The 19293-nt window shown below is 33.7% G+C and overlaps 1 long non-coding RNA gene across 4 annotated transcripts in view; it reads left to right on the forward strand.

The window, feature by feature from the left end:
- Positions 1-19293, forward strand: part of LOC106507717 (uncharacterized) — a 171135-nt gene that overhangs the window by 145672 nt on the left and 6170 nt on the right. Inside the window, exon 6 of one of the 4 annotated variants that reach the window (XR_014810736.1) lies at positions 14157-17335. The exons of the other annotated variants lie outside the window; for them this stretch is intronic. This is a non-coding gene — a long non-coding RNA (uncharacterized LOC106507717). Of the gene's footprint in view, positions 1-14156; positions 17336-19293 lie in introns of those variants that run through there. 4 annotated transcript variants of the gene reach the window in all.

Raw genomic sequence — 19293 nt, forward strand, 5'->3', positions numbered from 1 at the left:
AGTTGTTGGGCTGTTCCCTGCAGGCCTACAAGGCCTGTACTGGTCCACCTTCAAGACATTCTTAAAGAAAGAGTCCAGACTCAGCAACAGAAACATCCATGGTTTAATGGATGTGGGGAAACTTACATTTCTGAAGCAAGGTCCTGGGATGACACCCCACTGGGTGTGGTGAATGGCTGGACGGGACATGGCAGCAGGCTTTGCTCCAAAGGAAGGGGGAGGTTACCAGTTATAGGGGGAATTGACATCAGGTTGGCTCATCAGTTACCAGGGGATCCAGCAAGGGGGCGTGGCCCTCACCACACCTTTGATAAACTATCAGGTGGAGATGTTTTGATCTAAAGGTTAGAACAATCACCAGCTGGGGCAGGGGCAACTATGCAGGAAGAGAAGTCATGTGAGTAGGTATAGGGTAGGTAAAGACTGGTTAGCAGGGAATGTATGGAAAGCAAGAGAATAGCCATCTTGGCTGGCCCAATCATACACTAATGGAAACTTCTGTCTATACAGAAATTTCCATACGGATGTTTATAGCACCTTTATTCATAATCGCCAAAAGTCAGAAGCAAGACTTCCTTCAATATAAGAATTAGTAAAGAAACTGTGGTGCATCTAGATAATGGAATATTATTCATTTCTAAACAAAAGTGAACTCTCAAGCCACTAAGAGACATGGAGGAATTCTAAATGCATATTATTAAGTAAAGAAGCCACTCTGAGTAGTATACATGCTATAAGATTTCAACCACATGACATTCTGGAAAAGGCAAAACTATGGAGACACCAAAAAATCCGTGGTTACCAGGAATTAGGGAGGAGGGAGGGAAGAATTGGTGGAGTAGAGAGGGATTTTTAGGGCAGTGAAACTATTCTGTATGATACTATAATGGTGGATACATGTCTGTATATATATATATATGTCAAAACCCTAAGTGTCTACAACACCATTAGTGAAGCCTAACGTAAACGAGGGCCTTTGGATGATAATGATGTCTCAGCATAGGTTTATTGATCATAGCAAATGTATCACTATGGTGTGAGAAGTTAATAATGGGTGAGGTTTTGCATATGGGGGGGCAGGGAGTCTATGGGGACTGTCTGTATTTTTGCTCATTTTTGCCATGAGGTTAAACTTCCCTAAAAATAAAATTGTAAATGAAAAAAAAAAGTGAAATGGTAGTGGCTGAGTTGTCTAATGAAGTATTCTGGTGACAAAAGGAAATCAACACAATTATTTATTTTTTCAGAATTTTTAAACAGACATTGCTATAAAACTGTAAAATATAGGGATAAGAAAATGTATTCTTCATTTTCATATAGATTTGAAGTTGGATTTACAATTCATCTAATAAAAGACCATAAGATATTAGTTAGTTCTTAATAAAAAGGGGGACTTCGGTGGTATTAGCAATTAAGAGAAAACTAAAACACAAGTCTTACAAATGTTGCCAGGAAGTGGAATAGAGTTTAAGGGAAATCTGAGCTGATTTTAGAGACAAGACTTTTGATTTAAGATTCATATTGGAAATGGCTGGTTGTGTTTTATTCCGTATTTTGAACTTAATGGAATCAAGCAGTATATGATCGGGTGCTTTTAATTTATTTTTCAGCTTTGTAACTTTTCTGAGCTGAGGAGCTATAGATCAAACCAGAATTAGCATTCTGACAGCTAATAAAGAAATGCTTCTTTGATTAAAAGAAAAAGAGTGTAGAGGGTAAGCAGTTATTGACAATTTTTCCTGGGAGCTTTAAGCAGGCTTTTGTTGCTGTTTTCTTTTCTTTCTTTCTTTCTTTCTTTTTCTTTCTTTTTCTTTTTTTTTTTTTAGGGCCACAGGTGCAGCATATGGAAGTTCCCTGGCTAGGGGTTGAATAGGAGCTACAGCTGCCAGCGTACGCCACAGCCATAGCAACAATGTGGTGCGTCTGCAACCTACACTACAGCCCAGGGCAGCAGTGGATCCTTAATTCATTGAGCAAGGCTAGGGATCAAACCCACATCCTCATGGATACCAGCTAGGCTCGTTACTGCTAAACCACAACGAGAACTTCCTAAGCAGTGTTTTTTCTCTACCTTCTTTTTCTTTTTTCTTTTTTTTCTCCTGTATAGTCACTCACACAGAGTTCTACTATTTTTTTCTTGGGTAGGGCTAGTGGGCTGATGATTTAAAACTGTAAAGTGCTAAAGTGACAGAATTATCAGAGCAGATACTATCCTTAGCTATGGGTATTCTTATTCACAAATCTGTACACAAACCACTTTCTCTTCTTTCTTCAGATCTCACCATCTATAGCTGTGTAGAAAATGCTTAAATTCATTCAATTAGTTGCTCACTCAATGATTATTTATTGAGCACTTATTATGTGTGAAGGGCTTTCCTGGAATATAATACCAAGCAAAAGAAGAATCACTTTTCCCTCACTGAGCTGACTGTTGACTAGAAGAGATGGACATTAATCCAATAATCAGATACATTGATGGGGGTAGGAAAAGACACAAAATAAGGTATACTAAGAATTCAGCTTTGGGAAGTCAGTGATAACTGTCCCTAAGGAAGTGAAAATTAAGCTGAAGTCAAAGAATAATATCTGGTGAAAGAGGGCAGGATAGAGCATTCCAGGCAGAAAATATTTTGTTAAATATATTGGCATAGGCAAGGCTTAATATGAGTTTACTGTCAACATGTAGCAATAAATAATAGAATAATTGCTTACACAAATGCTAAAACTGATTTTGCACTAAATATGTATTTTAGACTCCAAAATTATTAAATTTGCTCTGTTAGGGAGATGAGATCATGATTTTTTTCTTTCCCATTTTTTCTAAACATAGTTGAAATGCTTTCCTATAATAAGGATATTTTACAAAAAACAAACAAAATAATTGCACTCCCTCTATTGTGTGATTCAAATAGCTTGTATCTTTGCAATGTTTCCTATTTAACACCTTATTTTCAATCAGTGTAAACTGATTTTTCTCAAAAAACCACATTCTTTAAAAAGTCCCCATTTATAACTTATACCATTCTTGGAACAGGGGACAGCCTTATAAGGGAAGGGGGTGTTGTCCCCTGAGAGGGACCTCTTGACCAGTCAGAATGCTCATTATCAGTCCAATTATCCCCTGATAATTGGCCTGCCTGTGGGAATAATAGGCTGGGATGATTTAACTCAGTGCTGACATATTCACAGCATCCTATACACTGCATTCTAAACTTCTTAACTTTTCCTTAACTAATGGAAGAATCTCATTCTAGTGGTTAGACTACTTTATTTGCTCACCATTTAACTTCCTGTGAACACTGAAGAACCACTCTGCTGAGATCCAAGGAATGCTCCTTGTTTGTATGAAAAGTTGCAATGTTGGCAATAAATCTTACATGATGTCCAGCTTTCTTATTTTGTCTCTGCACAACATTCTCCAAAAAAGACAAGTCTCTCTTCTTGGACTCTGTGAAATTTAGTCATAAGATAACACTCTTAGAATGAATTCACTTGGCTTGTAAGTGCTTACCAGCATTTCAACACTTCTAGATGGCTGGCTGATGTCCAAACGGGTCTAGGGAATGGCCAAGGGGAGGAATCGTGATGGAATTTTACGGAGGATAGAGTATTTGCCTTTGTGTGTTCCTTGAAATAATTAGGTTGAATTAGGTTACACTCATGGTATAGCATTCTAAGTTTTCCAATTTGAGATTCAAATGTCCTTACTTTATTATATCTTGTACTCCTGAAAATTGGTTAGCAAGTTAGGGATATTTGCAATCTTTAGGTCTCTCTTTTTTTTCAGTTGCATAAATTTATCTGTTTAATAAATAATTCACACACTGGCCAGAAACCAAGTGGACAAACTGTACTCACTAACCCTTTAATACTTGGCTCCTTTGTATAATGACCCAGCCCCATTATTAGATAATGAAAGAGTGTATGAGAAAGTGGGAGATTATTTATGATGGAAACAAAATGAAACTAATGGGACAAGATTTGAAAGCTGTGATGCATGAAAGGTGCTATGCAGGCAGCTCTGGCACCATGACAAACAGAGATAAAGGCTCAGTGGGAAGCAACAGTGTGAACATGACTATGAAGAAGAAAGAATGGATTTCCTGAATGAATCCTTGCCATCTGGTGTTTGTTTAATACACAATGAAGGTCAAATGGCTACTGATCCTTTTTTCTATAGTCCAGTGACTACAAGTATGAGAGGAATCAATGCGTTTATCGATATGTCTGGAAATGACTCACCATATGATCTGATTGAGTCAATAAAAATGAAGTAACTTGTCATTACTCTTTCAAATGTGGTTTGGATCTATAACTACAATTCTGTACTTTTTAAGCCAATTTGCTGGATCAAATATGACTGGTACTTTTACTTTAACGCTTTGAAACAATTTTATAGGTGTTCATGATTAATAGGAAGGGTCAGGAGGAAAGTTTCTCATAAAGCTGAATGTTTCTCTTATTTTCTAGTAGAGCTGCTAAACATTTATTTTGTTGATTATTAGAAAATTAAATTAATCTTTTCCCCCTATTTTACTTCTCCATGTATGAGATTGATTACACACTTATTTTATGTAATTGTTTTTGGGGGACATAACAACTTTGGGTGAAATATTTATTAAGCATTTCATAGCTACAGAATATGGTACTGTAAACAACTGTTTAGTAAACATTACATGTAAACAGCATATATGCTTGGGAAAGTCAAATGTTAGTTAAACATACTGTTTTATATAACATTCTTTTTCCTGCAGATTGTGCTAATAACGTACTTCTAAAGTACAATCCTGGAACTCTTACTCTCTACTGTTGAAGTTGCAAGGATTTCTGTTGAGTTATTTTCTAAAGACTAAAATAAAAGATACTTTTCTCACATTAATATTTCTCAGCTGCCATGAAAACAGGGATAGGAGAAGCCAAAAATAGAGGAGCCAGCTGTGGGAGGCTGCTTTTTTTTTTTTTAAAGACAACTCAGAAAAGTCTTTCAAATCCATTCTATAAAGTGTGTGTTAATGCAAATAATAGTTCATGTGCTTGCATTTCATATTTTAGAAGTTGACATACACTCAGTTGTGACAGAGTGAATGTTATCTGCCTGTTGTCTGAGTAATAGAATTGTTGTCTGTGGGGTAGATCCGTGTAGTATTCTTTATCTCATCTCTTTTTGAAAAGACTCTCTTTACTGAAGCTGGTTAATTAAAATAAGAGTGGGGCAATTGTGGAAAAAAAAGTCTCTTCTTGCTCTAGTAGACTCAATGTGTTTGATTCTTTGTTGGTGTTTTAACTTTTTTTCCCTGAGCATAAAGGTATTACATGTCCCCCTGACTATGTAAAAGAAAAAACAAAACTGAATTACCATCATCCCAGTGTGCAGAAGCACCATGCTTAATATATTTATGTTTTCTATTTTTCTTTACTTAACTGAGATAATACTGTAAAGATAGTGTTATAATTTGATGTATATATTTTTGCTTAACATCTTATCCAAGTATTTCATGTTCATGAAGCCTTTTCTGATACTCTCATACGCAGGTAGACCAGCCACTCCCTTCCTCTGTGTTCCCACTGTGTTGTGATATTATTTTTCAACATTTAGCATTGTGTTTGTACTTTTTTATTTGCCAGCTGTTAAAGCTTAGAAGACAAGAACTTACATTTGTGTTTGCAAGTCTATTGATTAAAAGTATGGACAAGTGAAGATATTTACTTATTTACAAATAATTAGAATTGCCCATCTAATAGGGAGAGAGAAGACTGATATGTCAGCAAAGTTACAGAACTCTGTCTTGTACCTGGTAGGAACTTGGACTCTATAACATAGAAGGACCCTTAAAATTTCAAGACACTACTTCTATTTGATTGATAGATTATCTGCTTAACATCTGGGCATGCCTAGGTCCTAACATATAAAGGCAGTGAATTTGTCTGGTTCATTACGGGTTATAAAAGGGTGTTAGCTTTTATGATTAACTGGCCATTTTTTTAAAGCTAGTATCATTTATATATGTCTTTTTAAAAGCTTTACTGAGATATTATTGACATATAACCTATGTAAGCTTAAGGTGTACAACATGATGACTTGATAAATGTATATATTGTAAAACACCACAATAAGGTTGGTTAACACATCCATCCTCATACATAATTACCATTTTGGTAAGGTAATAACTTTTAAGACCTGCTCTCTTAACATTCTATATCTCATGCAACACTGTTAATTATAGTCACCATGCATGCTATACATTAGATACCCAGGATTTATTCATGATATAGCTTGAAGCTGATACCCTTTGATCAGCATCTCCCTATGTCCCACACCCCAACCTCTGGAAACTACCATTTTACTCCCTGAGTTTAACTTTGTTAGATTACACATCTAAGTGAAAACAAGCAGTATTAGTCTTTTTCTGACTTACTTTACTTAGCATATTGTCCTAAAGGCCCATCCATGTTGTTATAAAAGGCAGGACTTACTTCTTTTTAATGTAACTGGCCACCATTTGCAAGGCCTCAGAGGACACTTGGTAGCACAGGCCAGGTGGGTAGATTGACAGGCAGACAGAACTGAGGTTGCTCTGCTTATACTTTGAGATAACTTAGCAAATAGCTGGATTCAGTTGGGATTTGCAAATCTTAAGAGTATAGAAATGACTTTCAGGTTAATTGCCTCGGATTTTCTCAAGGTGAAAGGTGCAATAGAAATGTCAAAATGTGAGTACTGTTATTATATTTTCTTTTATCAACCAATATCTTTACCTCTTATGACTCATTTATTTGAAAAGTTGGTATAAAACTAAGAAGTAGTTCTATATTCAAACTTTGAATAAAGAAAAGATAAACTTGGGATTTATTCAGCATAAACAAACATCATATATAATTTTTTCCAAATCTATGAATTTTAACTGTATGGCTATTCTGCCTGCTGTTTTTTTTAGAATCAAAAAAATATGTGGGTACATATTGTTTTAACAGACGAATGTTAGGATTATGCACATAACTAGTAATTTTAACTATAGGAAGTTTTTATTATGTCTCTACTATGCTTATCATTCACTAGAGGAAAAGTATGGTTCTTCATCTATTCTCCATGTCCCCCTTTCCTTTGGATAATAAAGACTGAAATAAAAAGTCCCCAAAGAAATAACTTGATATCAAACATCTTAGCAAAAATATTTACCTGAATCACTGGATTCTAGAAATTCCCTATGAACTACAAATGCTATCATTTTACAAAAAAATACTACCTTCTTAAGAATTAATTTCCCATCTTCCACTACTCTTGATACCTAGTATAAACCAAGAAGACTGTGTCCTGATTTTAAGGACATTAAGGAGCTCAGTTTCCCATAAAAACCAACTGCAAGAGAAATTGAATTTTGTTAAAATGATACATGTTTCCTTAAGCCCACCTTGAAGAAATTTATGTCTGAAATATGGGTTATTAATTTGTCACATTGAAAAGCCACAAATGTTATCACTTGCATTTTAGAACACCATTGATTTGGGCTACCTGTCTCTTTATAGGCTCCCTGTGAAAATATTTCACTTAAGGTTACATTTTCTCTAAATGTTCCTGTGCAAGATACATCAGCAATATACTTTTTCGTCTGTGTTATGATGACGATGATGATGATGCCCCTGGGCTAGCCCAAGAGCTGAAAGTTCCAACATTTTTGCATCCTGGAGAAAATTATCAGTAAGGGAGTCTGATTACTTTCCCTTGCAATTCTGTGCAACCTGACTCTTTAAGTGGCTGCTACTGATTCTATGGCTGGAAGGAGAAAGACTGCAGGCATGGCTGATCAGAACCAGTGGTGAATGCTAGACATGTAGTACTGTAACAGCGAAATATCAACCCAGGATTTTTACGCTGAGTAAATCTGAACTCTCTGACTTAGCTGGAAATCTTCAGATTCATCTAGTCTAGCAACTATGAAGCCTTAACCTATATCTTTTACATTTTTTAAGGACATGGAAATGAACCAGTAACTCAGTGGGCTGAGGAATATTTGAATACCCTTGGCTTTTAAGGAAATTCTAATGAATTTGGCATAACTAAGGAAAAACAAAACTTTATTTTTTAAAATATGTCTATTTTTAAACATATAAGATTTGGTACATTTAAAATATTTATTTTTTAAAACTCTTATTAAAAAGATAAGCTATACATAATTCAAATATCTGAGCTACCATACAAGACTCCTCTGTGTTATAGAATCAACTTCTTGGTTTATGGACATTGGGAAAGTGGGAATGTAACAGTCTAGACAAGGATGCACTTTCCCTTTGCTCTGAAATTCAGTTTTCCCTCTTTCTCTGAGTTGTATTGACTTAAGGAGTTAATTTCCTGTATATTGGTAAAAGAAAATATTAAAAATTAACTGTCTAAAATGCAAAGAAAGTGTGCCTGTATAATTGTAATTTCTAATACTCTCCTAGGTAGTCAGTTGAGAACCTGCAAAGTAATATATCTCTCCTGAAAACCATTTGGCTCAGCTTTTGGACAGAATCTCTTGAGAGCTTTGTTGGAGGGAATGGTAATTCTCATTTTAGTCTGAGTTTGAAATGAAGGATATTTCTCTCTGGAAAAAAAAAATATTTCAGTAGCTCTTTGTTCGCCTAATGTTTACCCAGCTACGGTCCCACCTAATGGACAAGGAACAAAACAAGGAGAGGGAAAATCTAACAGCACAAAAGATTTGAGTAGGAAGATGGCCAAAGAGGATCAGATAATTAACCCCAAGAAGTTGGGTTCAGTGCCTTTATTGGGAGGATTAGAGAGATAAAATTAAGGTCATTTCTCTTGTATAGAAGAAGACAGAGGGGTCAAGAACTTAGAAACATGGAGAGGGAAGAGAAAGCAAAAGGACTTGGTACAACTCTTCATTTCCTGCTATGTGACAAAGGTCAAAATGATGGCACTTCTGAACTTTGAAGAGATGATCTTTCTTTTTTAAGTTCCCAAAGCTGCACTCAATGAACTTCCGAAAAGTAGCAATGGGCATTACAGAATGAACTTCTAAAGCAAAAGTGTCCTTGACTCCATTCTGAAAGTTTCCCAGCTGAACTAAGCAATAGAGAACTACTCTGCATCATCGATCCATTTGACCGAAACTGTATCAAGCAATATGGCCTATTTATGGACAACCTGTAAGGCCTTAACCTCTCAAAAATGCCGAAGAGCATCCATTATACATAAAAATAACATTTCCATATTCTCAGCCAAATATACCAACAGTATACAGTCAACAATATCTAAAAACTTAAATTCAGAGGGTAAAATGATCTTTTTTCTATATCATGTACATGCTTTACCTACAATGTTAAGAATTATATATTTTCGGCACAATTTTGGAGAGTCCAAGTATTTTTCATAATAAATACCGCCACAATCCCATGGAGGATACCATGAACATGTAATGCAAATAAAATGATATATGAAGATTTTATTTGATTTAAAGACCAAATCTCATTTTATTTTGACCATTGTTAAGGCCTTTTTAAAGTATTAATAAAATACAGCCATGGAGAAAACTGATAATTTTTTTCCTTGAATCCTGAAAATTTTCTCTCTGAGCTCTCATTAGGTGTTGTTCATACATATATCAAATATATAATCTCTACATATTCTCTCATGATATTAATGTTTGTAGTTTCCAACTTGAATTAAAAGAAATCAGCAGGAACTACATGGTTTTGAGTGACAAATTTAAATGTTCTTGCTATTTACAAAGAAAGACAAATTCATATTATATATATTAATATACACAAATATATCTTGGGGTGTACGTATTTTATAAATACTAACACAATCTGATTACTATATTTTTTAATTGTCTTTTCCATATCATCGCACTATCAAGTCAGATCTTAAGAAATAGCTACTGTTTTTAAGAAAAATGGAAAACAGTTTGGAAATCCATAGAACTGAAAAAAGTTCTTTCATGAAAACTGAATGGAAAACAAGCTTAAGATTTTTACACATTTTTGAATTCTAGTGACAGCAACAGTTACAAATCAGCTTTCTTCCCTGCCTTGTTTGGGGTATATGCTAACTGAGTTAATATAGTCCATCATTTTTCACTCAGGCAAATTTTATGACTTCATTTATAGAAATGTACTCAAATGCAATTCTTCCTTGATTGAGTGACTAAGGCAGTGACTTAACCAGGGTATATTGTGGAGGAGAAAAAAATAATCGATGACTCACAGAAAGTTTTGATGAAAGCACAGATTTTATTCCACTTAGTGATTCATTTGTGACTTTTCTTTCTCTTTGCTTATTCGAAGTGTTTCATTCCTCTTCACTCAAGCAAGGAGAGAAGAGGCTGAAAAACGATGACTGTCTTTTCTTCACTGTAAAAAGGGCAAAGAGTTAAGTAAGGACCCTGGAAGGGAGGGTTTTCCTAAATGTGTTACATGACAGAGTTCTTGAGTACTCCCTTCATAAATAATAAAGCTAAAGTTATTATCAACTCTAAATTCTGAGGGTTTTTTTTCCCCAAAGATGTATAAGAGATGGATTAAGGTAAAAAAGAAGGACAGCATTAGTGTTCTGCTTCTATGGATATTCTCGAGGTAATTACTGAGCTTGTTTCTGTGTACAGACGAATCCTCCATCTTGTCTCATGGCTTTATGGCAGTCTCTCTGGCTCACTTGTAACTCAGGTTGGCTGATATCTATGTTAAGCTGTGGTGTGTGTGTGCGTGTGTGTGTGCATGTGGTTTTAGAGGTAAACAACTGAGAATTTATTCAGATCAATGAATAATTTTCTGCTATTTTGACACATTCTTACCATATTTTGAAAAACATGTCTGCCCCAAAGTACATCATCTAATTCTCTTTCTCCAGTAAGATTAGACCTATTAATAAATGACATGTAAAATGTAGTTCTTCTATTCTGAGAAATAAGAGTTTAAGTAAGTAGGATAGGCATATAATTCTTGGCTCTATGTAACATAGTATGATTATAAAGTAACAATACTTTACTTAAAGATGTTAGGAGGGAAATGGGCTTGGCATGCACCATGAGATTCTTATGAGGACTGTGAAGCTGTCCTTTGCATTATAAATAGGAAAAAAATAAAAATGTTCCTGCTTAGTCCTCAGGTCATGCCAACAATTCAAAATAATAGGTCCGAAAACTCCTAAGTCTTTCATTCATTCATATAACAACTATATTGATTCCCTTCTCTGTTTTATACGAATAATACATCATTTTGAATTATACACTAAAAGGCAGATAAGCAAAGGTACTGATATTCTTTGAGGTTTTATAAGTTCTTAAGAAACCAATACTGAAGAGAAAATGTAATTTTAAGAGTAAGATTTATTTATATTTATTATATGACAGTATTTCTTAATTATAACCATCACTAGAACATATAAAATCTAACCAAATGTTTTGAGTGGCACAAAAAATAGCTTCTAGTAGTAGATATAGAAACATGTAAATCAACTCAACTGAACTGTATGCTAATTGGCCAACATAGCTCTCTTTTAACCAGCAGTGAGCTATTCCACAAGTATCTGGAAATCAAATGGTGACTGTGTAGGTGTAAATGCATCTCTAAATTAATTTTCTAATAATAGACAATCTCTAACAAACAGAAACTTCAAAAAATAAACAAGCATAAGGGCAGAAGGATATTTTGTGTGTGATTTTAATAAGTATGATTTTTTTTTTTGTATTTAGATGCTGTGGAATTTCATGAACCACACAAAGCATAACAAAAGTAAACTTTGACTAAGGTTTCCTACACACAAGGAGATTTGGGTGTCACTACAAATGAATAGTTCCCTTTTTAATTACTAGCTAGTGCTATAAGGGCAAGATATCTATTTTGTTTTATTAAAAAGCAATTTCCCCCACAATCACTAAATTTTCAATTTGAAGAGTGTGCCATCTATTTATTCATATATATACTTTGCGTAAATATATATATTTACATATGTTAATATATTATACATACATGCATATGCATATTCATTTTTTAAAGGTTTTGTGGGCTTAATACAAAATTTCCATCAATAGAGGGTAAAGAAATTATTGGGAGACGGTAAAATAAATAAGAATAAGTGAAATCATGATTCTTTCATGCTGGCATCTGTACCATATTCATAGATAATAGAGCTGAAGTGGTTCTTAGAGATGTTTTAACAAAATCTAATTTATAGATGAAGAAACTGCAATTCAGCAAATTGTCTATACCATATAATTAGCTATATCTACATTCAAACACTTTAGTTTTTTTTAACTTTTTATGATACATAAAATATTTAAATGGAAGTAGAAACAATTTTTAATGCTAAAATTCATGTTGTTTCCAAGATGGACACTGGACAGTACTGACAAAATCATAGACTTCTATCAGTTTTTTTTAGTTTGTCCCCTTGTCAGTTTTATTCTCAAGAGTATTGTAGATTTAGGGAGTTCTTGTTGTGGCTCAGTGGGTTATGAACCTGACTAGTATCCATGAGGATGTGGGTTCCATCCCTGGCCTTGCTCAGTGGGTTAAGGATGCAGCATTGCTGGGAGCTGTGGTGTAGGTCACAGATGTGGCTCAGATCCCACATTGCTGTGGCTGTGGTGTAGGCCAGCATCTGCAGCTCTAATTTGACCCTTAGCCTGGGAACTTCCATATGCCACAGGTGCAGCCCTAAAAAGCTAAAAAAAAAAAAAAATTTATATTTATAAGAATTTATAAATGTGTAAAATGAATGTGCTTGTGTTTTATTTGTTATGTTTAAAAAAGGAAATTTTACTTAAAAATATAATATTTTGAGATATAAAGACAAAAGCAGTCAATCACAGGTCATAGACATGAAAATATAAATTTTCTTTCTGCATCTCTTCATGTAAAACTCTTCTACTTTTCATGTTCTAATCCACAGAGCAAACTCCACAGAGAGTATCAAAATAGTACTGTCAGTATGAATTGTTGAAGAGTTGCTGGCAAAAACACAAAAAATCATTTAGCTAGGATTAGAATTATTTAAGTTCCATCTCTCTTGTCCCTTATTCATAATTCTGACCACTGCTTTATGAAAAGTTTTGGTCCTGATGAATGTAGTAATTCTAACTTACACAAACTGTGTTTTAGAAATTATGACAATACTGTTGCAGACTTTAAGATTACTGATACTCATTTCATTCATACATATTCAGTCATATAGATAAGCTCTGAGATTCTGTTATTAAGAATAAGCATGGTAAGAAATGTGAGCTATGGTTACTTCATGGTAAAATTCTCTTCCTTTAGGCCCACTACTGATGTATATACCTGGTACATGAAAAATGCAGTAATAATTTACAACTACTAGTGCTTGTATCATACAGAAATTTGAAAGTATCAAGTGGTTTTAAAATGACACTTCCTTGGTGACAAGAGGACTAAAGAACGTATTTACTTTCAAATTGCTTAAATATCAAGGGCAAATTGGTTGGCAGATGACACAACAGATGTTAATTCCAGTCCTCTCCTCTCCCTTCCAACCCAGAATTTTCACAGTGATTGAAGGTCGGTAGGTGCTGGAATAGTTCAATCAATAGTTGTACTGTATCTCTAGCAGTTTGACATGAATTATTTCCTATAATAGAAATAGCTCTTTTGACAAGAATCGTAAGAAAATGAACATGTATTCAGATACATATCGGAAATAACGTTTTTTTTTTTTGGTGAGAAGCCCATAGATTTTGACACTGCTTAATATATTGGCTTAAGTGTAAAATATTGGCACTTAAATGCTATTCTCATGTTAAGTCTGAAAACAGAGTCTCTTTGCTTACACAAATACTTTTAAAAGAGGGTAATTAGTGACCAGTGGCTAAGAAGACCTCTGTGTTGAGAGGTTATGCCTAAGCCTCTTGAAGATTCCCCCTGTAAACAAGTCAGACCACATCACTCATTATCCCTCCTTTGTTTACTTGGAAGAAGGTTCAAACTATTTAATGAGAGGATTACCTATACTTCAACTCTATTGAAAAAGATTAATTGATATTTTCCTGTTGGAGGTTTCACCACTCACATTTGGCTTCCACTCTCCTATTCTTATTGACGCTGTGATCAACAGAGCAAAGTTGCTTAAAGGTTATCCACATCTCACAGCTTAACATTACTCCAACTAACTGTATATTTTTTTCCTTGTCTCATAGGCTTTGAGTTCCAAGGACTGCTAACTTGTTGTTCAAAGAGACTATGTTTTAAACTTTACTTTTCTGAAAAGAAAAATTTAAGACTAAAATCTGGACATTTTGGACAGTTATGCTATGTTATAGATGAAGGAGAGCACCCACCTACTCAAAATGGAATATTGAAACACAGAGCCAAATCTCCGAGTCAAGCTGAAAATAATGAATTTTTCCACTATAATTTATATAGGAAATTTGGAAACAAAATTTCAATATCTTACTATCTTCTTGGGAACACATTATAAAAAACAAGATCCCCACCATTCTGAGATACAATTCTGTGATAGCAATCTTTACAAATTTCCCCCCAAAATGTGTGTATTATGGACATATGGCTGCATGTTTGGATAACACCATTTGCATTTTTCAAACTTGTATTTTTTTTAAATCACTAGCTTGGCTTTTGCTGTCAGAATGGCAAACTGCTAGTATATTCATCTGAAATTCCTAGTTTAACTCTTTGTCACTTTAGTATTTTATGTAATGCTAATATGTTCACCTTTTCTTTAAAAAGTAACCTAATATGCTGGAGGCAGTAAAATAAGAAAGACTTTTCAAACCCTAAAGTTTAATAATAGGAGGAGTCAAATCATAGTGTGAAAAAAAAGGATAGTGTCAAAATTTGATCTTAGAAAAAAATGCTTTTGAAAATTACTGGGGAAAAAAAAGCATGTTAAAATGATTTTACTTCAGATGAATTCCCTGGAAGGATTTTCAGTTTTTTGGTTTTCTAGGGTTATTTTGTAAAAGCAGTTTTAGTTCCTGAACATTTAGACATAACATACTTGAATATAGAACACCAAAAAAAAGAATGATGATAAGAAAATAAAGATAACCCTGACATTAGTAACTTGTGGAGATTACACTTTCAAGGGAAATGAATTTTCATTTGCTGTATGCTTTCTAACGTACGTCTTTAAATTTCTTAATTTCATCCTTATATTTCTTTATGATGCATGTGAAAAATGAGGCATATTGTGCACATGACTTTACCACAGCATTTTAAGACAAACTTCAGGATTCTCCAGCCCCCAAGAAATAATCTTATTTAAGGGAATCAAGTACCTACTATGGTTGAGTAATTTACCTGTCTTACATAATTTATATATATCACAATTATGTTTTCTAAAGGACATATTTTGACTTATAGATTAAACTTCATATAAATTAAATTTCAAATCAAAATTACCAATAATCTTATACATTCAGATAACCACCTAAAGGTCCATATTACATCTTCTATATATGTTAAAATATGCACTATTTTAAATTTTGCAATATTATGCATATATTTGGACATATTGCAGACATATTTGGACATATTGTGGACATATTTGGAATATTTCAGTTTTTCTCTTAATTGACATACTATATGGCTACTTATATTCCCAAGCCACTTCAATCTGCTTCTTTTGAATTATGTTTTTGCAATGTGTTTATCTAATTATTACTTATTTATTAGTTTCAGCAGAAGTATTTAATTAATTAGCATCTGATGCAAAGATAAAAGTAAATACCAGCACGTAAATTATGTTATTGAATAGGTACAAACTTTATTGGTCCTAATGCTGGCAAATGCAGTTAACTTTATTGATTTAGTTGAGTACATTAAAATAACATAATAAAAACTATTTTACCACAAAGCTCTGTAATATGACCATTCTGTCAGCTATTTTGCCTTCGGAATTTTAATGCATAGCTAACACCACACATATTGATTCTTATAAGTAGTCATCCTATAATAAATATGATATTATCTCTCCAAGTTCTGGCAGTCATGTTAGGTGATTAGAGAATAGGGATGTTATCAGAGGAAGTATTTGAAAGATAATCTGTCTTTATTCTCTTCCTTTAAAACACACAGAGAGGGCAACTATGGAACAGCAATAATTGCTGAACTGGCTGTTACATAATCTGTGCTTAGTGATAAAATACTGATACTTAAAAGTGATCATCTATCTCTTTAAATATCAAGGTTGTCAGTACACATATATATTCAATCGCCATAACTGAGATTATTCTTAGAATTATTTTAAGAAATTTTTAAAGTATATATGGCAATATCTTTAAGGATTATTTATTAAATCACTTAACACATATATTTGCATTACTCAATATGTGATAGAGAAAATACCAGGAACCAGGTAAACAAATATGAATTAGAGCTGATTCCAGCTCACAATCTAAAGCTAAAATACTTATTTTAAGATCATTAGCACAAATTGGTATCTTCTCACATGGAATTTGAAAAAAAAGTGATTAAGGTCAAAATAGATTGGTTGAATCTAATATGTTTCCAGTAGTGTCACCACCCATGAGGTATTCACCCTAGTTTTAACATTATTGCAAAGTAATACTAAACTGCAAGCTGCTGTTGCAAAATGATAAAATATGATCATATTCTAATAATATATTTTAAAACCAAATGTACTTAATCCAGCTATTAAAAGGCATAACTTAAACAGAAGGGACATAGGAGTTAAACAAAGCAGAAGACAGCTGTCCAGAAATTATCAATTGCTAAAGCACACAGATTGTGATTAAATTTTAATGTGGCTTTTAAGCAAAGATTTTGCTTATCAGAGAGAAAGAATCCCAGAGAAAATATTGTTATTGATTTCATCATTTTAGATGTAATTGATCCTTTAAGTAATTTTTCTTGCTTTCAATATCACTTTTAAAAGTGACTGCTTATTCTGGGCAAATCATTAGATGGTATGTTCATTTAAAATTCTAAGCCAAATGCCTAAATTGTTCTCCAGTGCACTCAAAGTCACATCTGTTGAAAACATAACACAGCATTCAATCCATTGAATAAAAACAAAACATAACTGTAGAATAGCTGGAGAGTCAAATCATGTAAATTAAATGGCATTGAAAATGATATTTTTTATTGATTTTTTTTCAGGGAACCCAGTCTTTGGAATTAAAATACATTGATTACCTTTTATGTAACCCAAATTAACAGTAAGGCAAATGGATTTGTTGGAGCATCATGCTAGTTTTAGAGTTTATCTATAGGAATAGGGAATAAAAATAAGTATCCCTATCCCTTTTTAACAAGTCTAATGCCACGTTGGCTCACTGGATAAAGGTACATATAATATCATTTTATCAATAAAATTATTAAGAATGAGAAACCATTATAGTCGTTTTTGTTTTGTTTTAGTAGGTCACAATGATTTGACCACGTATGAGACAGTTAAGGTCAAGATAACAACTTGAGTTTGGCTCCCTAGATAGAAGTCATTGCTTGGTATCTAAAACTTAGTTTTAAGAAATAGGTTACACTGAGTTATATAAATATATGACTTTATGTATTAATCAGTAAATATATACTTAATGATGACTAAGCATCAGATACTAAGCTGGGTGCTAGGGTATTTGCATGCATAATTGTATGTTCTCATAATAAATGAGCATATATAGACTTATATATAAGGCATAAATATTGATTCAACTTTTTCTGTAATGCTTATTATCAGGCACTTTCTTAATTAGTCAATGTGAAGTTGACCAAAAGATCTATATAATGTAATATCTCCTTAAAAGACTAAGTTTTCATACTTGTAGATGTCTTTTTTTTTTTTTTTTGCTTTTTAGGGCTGTACCTGCGGCATATGGATATGAAAGTTCCCAGGCTAGGGGGTCAAATCGGAGCTGCAGCTGCCAGCCTATGCCATAGTCACAGCACCGTGGGATCTGAGACATGTCTGCGAACTGCACCACAACTCATGGCAACACCAGATCCTTAACCCACTGAGCGAGGCCAGGGATCGAACCTGCATCCTCATGGATACTAGTTGGATTCGTAACTCGCTGAGCCACAGTGGGAACTCCCTAAAACAAATGAATTTTAATACGGCAAAAATATACTGTCTAAATTTTAGTAACTATCTTGCTGGTTTTTTTTTTTAATTCACATTTTACTATCCTATTTACACTTTGAACTATTGCATAAGCATTCAACTGATTGAATTAATATTGGTACAACTGGTCACTGGCAACACCAAAAAGCCAAACAGCTAAAACTATTCCTATGTATCCCAAACATGTGAAGATGCAGATAGATGTAGATATATAGAGACTGATACAGATATAGATAAGATGTAATTGATTTTTTCACTTTTTAACCATGGCACAACTTGACCAACTGTTACTAAAATAGAAGAGAGCACCTTTTGTAAATTCTTATTTGTGTTTGTGTCCTCAGTTAAAGAAGTCTATGAAATTGCACAATCTTGTAGGGACATTTACTGAGTTAAAAGAATTCATCTTCTAAACAAATAGTATTTGCATTCATTTACTCCTGTGGTTAGTATTTTCTTAGTATCTTAATATCAGTAAGATGTTTTCATTTATTGACTATTAACTAAATTCTCACTTCCAAACAAATCATTTTGCTGACTGATTAACCTACATTAATCAAGTTACATAGCATCCTTGTAGAGTCCAACATAGACCCCAATCCAAAAGTCATCTCTTGGTTGTATTGTGGTGTTTTTTCAATGAGGAGGGGGAGAGGAAAGGAACTAGAGAAAAAAAAATTAGTAATATATTCATTTTTGGAACAAAAGGGCAATATAGTTTAAATTCTACTAAAAACAAAATTCTTGGTTTAATATCATCCTGTCACTAACATAAATTACTTAACTGTTATTAAGGCTATTAGGCATTTTGTATTTTCTGGTAATTATAACATGTACCTTCATTTGATTTTCACAGAGAAAAATAGTTCCTTGTTTGCACTTCGGTAATTTGAAAGTCAATCTTTTCATGTCATAAATGTTTACTTAGTTCAATTAGGGACAACATTCATTACTTAGACTAACATTCTTCTAAGCATTTCAAACTTCAAAAATTTCATTATAGGAGTATCCTTTGTGGCACAATGGTACCATAGGCATTTCTGCAGTACCAGGATGCAGGTTCGATCTCCCGGTGCGGCACAGTGGGTAAAAGGATCTGGTGTTGCTGCAGCTGTGATGAAGGTCACAAGTGCTGCTCAGATATGATCCCTGGCTTGGGAACTCCATATGCCATGGGACGTTCAAAAAAGACAAAAACAAAAACAAAAAAAAACCATTATAATCATTTGAAA

Source organism: Sus scrofa, chromosome 7 (assembly GCF_054392235.1).
Source record: "Sus scrofa isolate SSC_HxYL_T2T_F1_AM1 chromosome 7, Sscrofa_HxYL_maternal_Yorkshire_Landrace_v2.0, whole genome shotgun sequence".
NCBI lineage: Eukaryota > Metazoa > Chordata > Mammalia > Artiodactyla > Suidae > Sus > Sus scrofa.